Source organism: Micrasema longulum, unplaced genomic scaffold, assembly GCF_059751315.1.
Source record: "Micrasema longulum isolate JH-2025_06_02 unplaced genomic scaffold, ASM5975131v1 h1tg000215l, whole genome shotgun sequence".
Taxonomy (NCBI): domain Eukaryota; kingdom Metazoa; phylum Arthropoda; class Insecta; order Trichoptera; family Brachycentridae; genus Micrasema; species Micrasema longulum.
In genome coordinates this window covers 742914-750884 of record NW_028277420.1, presented here as the reverse complement: position 1 = coordinate 750884, position 7971 = coordinate 742914, and positions in this window count along the sequence as shown.

Here is a 7971-nt window from a genome sequence, read left to right as displayed (position 1 = left end):
ACAGTTCAATTCAAATCAAATCAAGGTGTGTAATTCATAAAATTATTACCGGACATTTCGTAAAATTTTGTTTGTCAAATATCATATAAATTAAGATAAACAAAATAAAATATTTATTTTTTTAAAACCACTGTGTATGTGTTAATGAACTGGGTAGTGGTCTCTCAAAGGTCCAAGGTTCAAATCTCACTACACTGTCGTAGGACAACGCGCTTATATACTATAAGCGTGTTGTCTACTATTAAGCGATGTCCAGATGCCCTTTAAAATATATGTATCATTTTGTAATAATATTTCATTTTTATTATTTTGCTATTATTTAATTATGTACGTGCTTCCACTATTCCATTATGTTGTATCCCAACTCAACACAGGGCCCTTGGCCTCATAAAGTTTGGAATACGTGATTATTGTATTTTTTTGTAATATGTTTGTATTTGTATGAATAAATAAATAAATAATTACATGTGTTCAATTTCTGTTGTTAAATACCTGTATTTCAAAAGGAGTCGTCTTTTGCTTAATGTAACACGACGTTACAGAACCGTTTGCCGGATTGATTTATTTTAAAGAAACAAACAGTCGACAATGATATAATAACATTTTTTTTAAAATACTGTTTAAAGACAGACCAGCAAAGTTTCTAAATTAAAATAATACATATTATTAAATTGTGTTACAACAAAAGGATGTGTTTATGTGTATTTGTATGAGAGTAAGTGTAGATGTGTGTTTATGTGTATTAGTGTGAGAGTAAGTGTTCAAGGGTGTGCATCATTAAATAGTAAGTAGGATCGTATCGATCGTATTAGCACAGCCTTTGAGAGTTAAGCAAATTTTTTTCATGAACTCATTGGTTTTGTTTTCTGCTGACATCCGACAGTTGGTGACCCCTCGCCAGTCCGTGGGAATGCCGTCGAGCGGTGTCGGGTTACCGCTTGCGCGTAGTGGTGTTGGAGTCGTGTCCACGCTCGTCCTGCGCCAGTGTGCGCCGTTGGCGGTTCCCACACCCCCTGTGTGTGTGTGCGCTGTACGCTGTAATGCTCGATTATTTACAGCCTGCACGTTCGCAAAACTTACACAAACGCTTTGCGTAGTATCTTTGAATAAGCGTATGATATGACATCGCACGGCATGCGCATAATGAAAATAATATCTGTCTCTCTTGCGTTCGGACGCAGTTATAAGCGTGACATAGACTACTATATTTTTTTTTTCTTTTCTTATTCTTTCAATTTAAATTTATCTTGTTTCTATTTACTTTATTTTTATTACTGTATATAAATGTATTTTTAGTTTATTTGCAACTTCTATGTGCCTAACATTTCTTCATTGTTATATTGCTTTTATTTTGATACCCATAATGTACTTGATCAACGGCTTACACCAATGTGGAAAATTTATATTGACTGTTTTCACAATTTTCGTTTAAATATATTCTTATTTTCTGCATACAATAAACGTAAAACTGTTGTTTTTTTCCCAAATAAAAATAAATAAATAAATATACACTACTATAAAATAAACACAAGATGCTTCTGCGTTTGTCTGAATTTTGCCACGAATCTTAATAGTAATAATATAATTATATGTATTCAATGTTTTAACTGTGAATTAAAAACACTGGTATATAAAAAAAATTTTTCATTTATTTTTTTTATTTTATTTATAAATCATATAACACAAAGTATAATACATTGAATTACATTCCCAGAAGTTACAATAACTCAATTTGGGACATAAATAATATTAACATTTTTAAAATAACACATTTTGAGAACAACAAAGAAACAGAGCAAGTTTAGCACCTTCATAACCAAATATACAACAACAATATATACGCCTAAAACCTTTTGCTACACAAGCAGAATAAATATATTTAAAAAAAACGCTTTTAAGAATATTAAAAAAAGAAGTGAATCCACTAAGGGAGATAAAGTCATTAACATCACATGCCATGCAGATGATGCTGTCATAGTGATGATGAGAACATATCCATCTCAGTTAGTAAACATCTGGATGCCTAAGAAATGTCGTATAGTACAATGAACGCATGATTATTGGAAACATAATTCGGATATCCAAAACGCGTGTCAGACCAAATCATGGTGTATACAACAGAGGCGAGGATAGATAGAGAGAAAAGAAAAAAAAAGAAAAACTAAATAGAAAAACTAAATAGAAAAACCAAATAACTGCTTAGAACGTCAGAGATGAAAGTACTGAAGGCACTCGCAGGGAAATCCAAAAGAGGCAAAATCTAATCGTGTATAGCTAGCTAGTGCTGGCTCTTTCACAAAACATACACTTACACATTTTCGATGTACAGAATATTTATTTTAAAAACTTTCATATTTAATTTACGTCAAATGCTATGTGTTTTTTAATCTCTTTTGGATTAGTCAGCTTCGTGGCGTAATGGTCAGTGCGTTTGCCTACCATGCGAGAGGTTTCAGGTTCGATTCCCGACATGGATGATATTAAAAATTTACTTAAAAGGGTGCTTTTACACTACAATATTTCCCTAGACTGGTACCTGAGGCGTGGGACTGATCATCTTACCTTCACGTAACAAAAAATGATCAAGATACGCTGCGATTGGTGTACCAATGCAGTGCTATATGCACCATTAGGTGCGGAAAGGGAATTATGGATTAGAGCAAAAGAAAACAATCAGTTAAGAAAATTTCGTATATTTATTTAATAACGTGTCGCTCCCAATAAAAAAATCTGATGAAAATGGCGGCAGAAAACTATCTTTTTTATTAGTAACAAACTAAATAAGTTTGTTGAAAATCATGAACATAAAATATTATCATTAATAAAAAATGAATTTTTGCAAAAATAAATTAATAAATTGTATTTTCTAAACCCATTGTATTTTTTTCGCATAGACAACCCGCTCTCTCTTATCCAACACGGATTTATTTTAAAATCGCATTTATATAGATAGCACATTTGTTTAAAATTTAATACAACCTTTTTAATTTTTAATTTTAAATGCGTTTGTGTAAATTTTGCGAACGCGCCAGCTATAATTAATCGACCAGTACGCGTGTCCCTGGCGCTGTGTGGGAATGGTGATCTACCGAACCGAGAAGATCGTAACAACTTTCACAGTGAGTTTTTATTATTGTTATAAATAACTAACATAGCGCCATTTTCGTGATGTAGTACACAAAGGTGCAGTAATCATCATTATTCTTATAGGGTCAAAGCACCAGTAAATGGCCATTGGTTAATAAAACGCAATATAATAAGAATTGCTACATGTGTGTCCAACCAAAAAAAAATTATCACTAGAAACTATGACAAAAGCAGTAGGCGGACACATCTTTTGGTAAGAAACAAATCTATCAGTTTTGAACTGTGAGTTGTCAAAAGGTAATAGTGCGTCTTCCCGTTATTGTTCTGAGATTGATAGTGTTTTTATAAGGAAAGGTCTATCTCCCTTTGTTAACCATGGAGTTGATACAGTGGTTTATTTATTTAGTTTTTTATTGCTTAGTTCTTGGCATGAACACTTGACAAACTTACTACTATGCTCTATTTTTTATAAATTTATTGATATCATTCTAACTTTGCTAGAATTCCACTCGTCCATGCGCTTTGTAGCTGCACGATGATTGGTTATCTAGCTTTCATATACCAACTTAAAAATACCTAAATTTTATAAATGGGGTCTAGAATTCCAATCGTCTATGCGCTTAGTAGCTGCAAGACGTGTTGTAATCTTACTCCTTTTTATTATTCATATTATTTTTATTTATTTTTTGTATCTTTAATACACTAAATTTATTTGTCAATTTTTAAGATGTGTAAATGGGGGCTAAATTTCTAACTGTCTATGCGCTCTGTAGCTGCAAGACGTCCTGTAATCTAGCTCCTATCTGTTATATTTTTTTATTGATCTTAATTGAAAACGAGGAACTAGAATCCCAACCGTCCATGCGCTCTGTAGCTGCAAGACGTACTGGGATATTTATTAATTGTACAGCGCCCTTGAGGTGATTTTCACAAAAATGGCGCTATATAAATTATCCAACTATATATATATAAGGGTGCGGTAAGTGATTTGATGCTATTTCTATGCAATTCTTTGAATATATTTATATTCTAATGTGTTAGTGTTTTATAATGTTATGATGTAACTCCCACAAACCCATGGCCTGTTCGTGGATATATAAGAAATGTTTATGAATTTTTGCTCCTATAATAAATAGACAGTCACAATATTTTTGTCTAATATAAGAAAGAGAAAATAAAATATTATAAGGTACTTCTTTATTTTAAAGTAATTAAAAATGGAAAAAAAAATATTTACGAAACATAAAAATATTCCTTATTATTAAAGGGCAATAAAATATATCATAGAAAAAAAGAGATAATATCTTTAACAATATTTTGAGTTTGCCCAAATTTTCGTAGACAAGGACTGGATTCAACTCCCTGGGGAGCTGTATATATTAACAAATTACAACAGAGATGAAGAACATTTAAGAAAAGGTAATATAGAAGTCTAGGGATCTACAGGGCTTATGACCTGTCAATGGCTGGTTTAAGTGGCCACTTTACACACTGTGTAACATTCACCATTCTGCCTATATTTGAACATCTATATTCCTTCAATTCTTTCATTTTATTTTCTTAAATGTTCTTCATCTCTGTTGTAAAATGTTGATATATACAGCTCCCCAGGGAGTTGAATCCAGTCCTTGTCTACAAATATTTGGACAAACTCAAAATATTGTTGATAAATTACCTGGTCCATGAAGAAGTATAGAAATTGAAAAAATAACATTTTCAGGCGTTGCCTAGTATGTAGGTGAAATAATTCAATTAGATGAATCTCACCAGCATAAATAAAGGTTTCAGCTCTTTAACTTCACAAACATCAACAGATGAAAGAATTGAAGGAATATAGATGTTCAAATATAGGCAGAATGGTGAATGTTACACAGTGTGTAAAGTGGCCACTTAAACCAGCCATTGACAGGTTATTAGCCCTGTAGATGCCTAGACTTCTATATTACCTTTTCTTAAATGTTCTTCATCTCTGTTGTAATATGTTAATATCTTTAGTTTGAATCCAGGATAGTGACATGAAATATTTATATAAAAGGTTGTTTTTACACTTGAATATTTAAGGTAGACTGAGCATTGATCATCTTACCTTCATGTAACAAAAAATATCGGGATACGCTGCAATTGGTCTACCAATGCAGTGCCCTACGCACCATTAAGTGCGAAAAGGTGACGGTGATTAGTTTTTGTGCAGTTTTTTTCACTCGTATAAAATGTTCATATTTTCACGTTTGACAGTGTGCTATTCTGGAAATAATTTTAAATGACAATCAAAGTGATAGTTTTTTTTTAACATTTTGTGTACGCACTCGCAAGGCCACTTCCTTCCTTTAAAAAGAGGAGTTATAATAATCTCGAATATTCCCACAATGGACTCGACACGGGGACACGGGAAGAGGGGAATGGGAAGGGTCGGAAGTTGGAGGTTGATCAGGTGGGGAAAGGAAAAAACACAAACATTTTTTCCACACAGGATATAAAAAAAATCCTTCGGGACACAACCATTAAATCTGTAAATAACGATGAAAGTAACAGTAAAGTGGCAAGTGTGAGAACAGGATCTTAAGGGTCTCCATTCAAGGATCTGGGGGCTGGTAGCTGGTAGAGTTTAGGACTGACAGCCTATTTTGTTAATAGGTAGGACTACCTACTTGGGTATAATTTATTGGATGTTGATCGACCATTAACAACTTTCCTATTTTTTTTAAATAATTTTTTTTACAAATTGATTTTTATCAACATATTCCAACAGAGATGGAGAAAATTTTAGAGAAGGAAGGAAAAATTAGCAGTTCCCAATGGAATCCTGGTCCTGACACTGATGTATGGGAGCGAAGTATGGACTTGGAAAAACAGGGATAAAAGTAGGCTGAATGCTGTCGAAATGCGAGCTCTCAGGCGAATGTGTGGTAAAACTATGTACGGTAGATGCACAAATGTTGAGATCCGTACATTATGTAAGGCTGAGATAAGCATTATCGACAAAATCAAGAAAGGAGCTCTGCGCTGGTTTGGACGTGTAGAGCGAATGGACAGCGAAAGAGCGGCTAAGAATATTTACAATGCGAATGTTGATCGATGCAGAAATAGAGGAAGACTGAGAAAGACATAGCATGACCAAATCCAACAAATACTTGAAGATGGACAGTCGGAAAGTCGGAATAATCGGCGCGCGTGAATGAGAAGATGTATGAATGTAGAGGAAGCGAGATCTGTATGTAAAGACATAGTGATATGGCGTTCTATCCTCTGCCTATTCTTACGGGGAAACGGCGTGATGTTTGTTGTTGTTCTTTTTGGAATATAGAAGTCTAGGCATCTACAGGGCTGTACCATCTACATCTACCGGTCATTGGCTGGTTTAAGTAGCCGCTTTACACACTGCGTAACATTTACAATTCTCCCTATATTTGAACATCTATATTCTTTCCATTCATCCATTTGTTGATGTTTGTGAAGTTAAAGAGCTGAAACCTTTATCGATTTGGGTAAGATTCGTTTGGAATTTGGACAAACTCAAAACATTTTTTATTAATCTACCATGTTCAAGAAGAAGTATACATTAAAAAATATTTTCAGTCGTTTCCTAGTATGAAGGTTAAATAATTTTATCAGATTAATCTTACCCACATCAATAGAGGTTCCCACATTTTTATATATGGAAGTTGGATTTATTTCTTATCTTAATAATAATGTACAAGGCGTTGAATTAACAATAGTCCAGAAACCGCATACGCACATCAAACAGAAGGCGACTCAACTACTCATAAATGAGTAGGTTTACGTTTTGACCCATTAGTTTCTTTGTAGACGTCGCTCAGTACGCAATTCCTGATTCGAATTTAACCATGCCGTGTTGTGTCCTTTTAAAGTGTAGAAATACTGCTAGGATCTTAAAGAAACAGGATGCAATCACATTTCATGTGTAATTTTCAAATGAATGTGTTTGTCACAAATGCATTACTTGAAAATTGAACTATTTTTCCATCTGTCAGATAGCCGAAGAAACAAAATGGAAATTTCATTAGTGTTGCCAGGGTAGTAATTTTTTTTACCCTACTTTGCTCATATAATAAGAGAAATGATTAAAATTGAACATCGGATTAAACAACGCCGTGGTGGACATTTAGCCGACATTATCTTTAAAGCATAAAATATTATTTAACAAGATATACAAATATTCGTTTTATGTAAAATAAAATATATTTTATATTTTAAGTTCAAAGTTCATTAATTCAATTACTCTTATTAAATGACCCTTTACTTAATTTCTCTGTTGTGTCAATCAATGTTTTCGAGTGCACAATAAAATTGTAGAAAAATTAACAAATAGTTTTATTTACCTTACATTTGTGTTATGGTTATATTCTTCGCGATCTGGCAATATTACTCGGTAACTTCAAATATGCGCGCGGCGAAAGTAGGGCATAGTGGGGGAATTTGCAATAATTGTCCAAACACAGTCCGATGTATTCAAATATGATTCTACGCTCTTTCTGGACTATTCTTAATTATATGGTACAAGGTATATAATTCATAAAAGTAGATTATTCAGATTTAAATAAGCTTCTGTTTTATCTTCAAGTGTTTAAATTGTGTTGAAATGATAATTTATCGAAAGAAACGTTCCTGTAGCTCAATCAAAAATAACTGTCGACGTGCTTAAAAACATGCTAAGCATTTGAGCGATCACAATGAACAATAATGAACATGCTTAAGTTATCGCAGTCATAAGTCAACGCGTGTTTAATCTCTAAGTCAACGCTCGTGTCGGTTTGTTTTTGTTTTCCTTGTAAACAAATACAGTTCATTGGCGAAAAATCGGCGTTTACTTTAAAAAATAACACAATATATTGCATTTGTAAAATAGTAAGGAGTATCTAATAC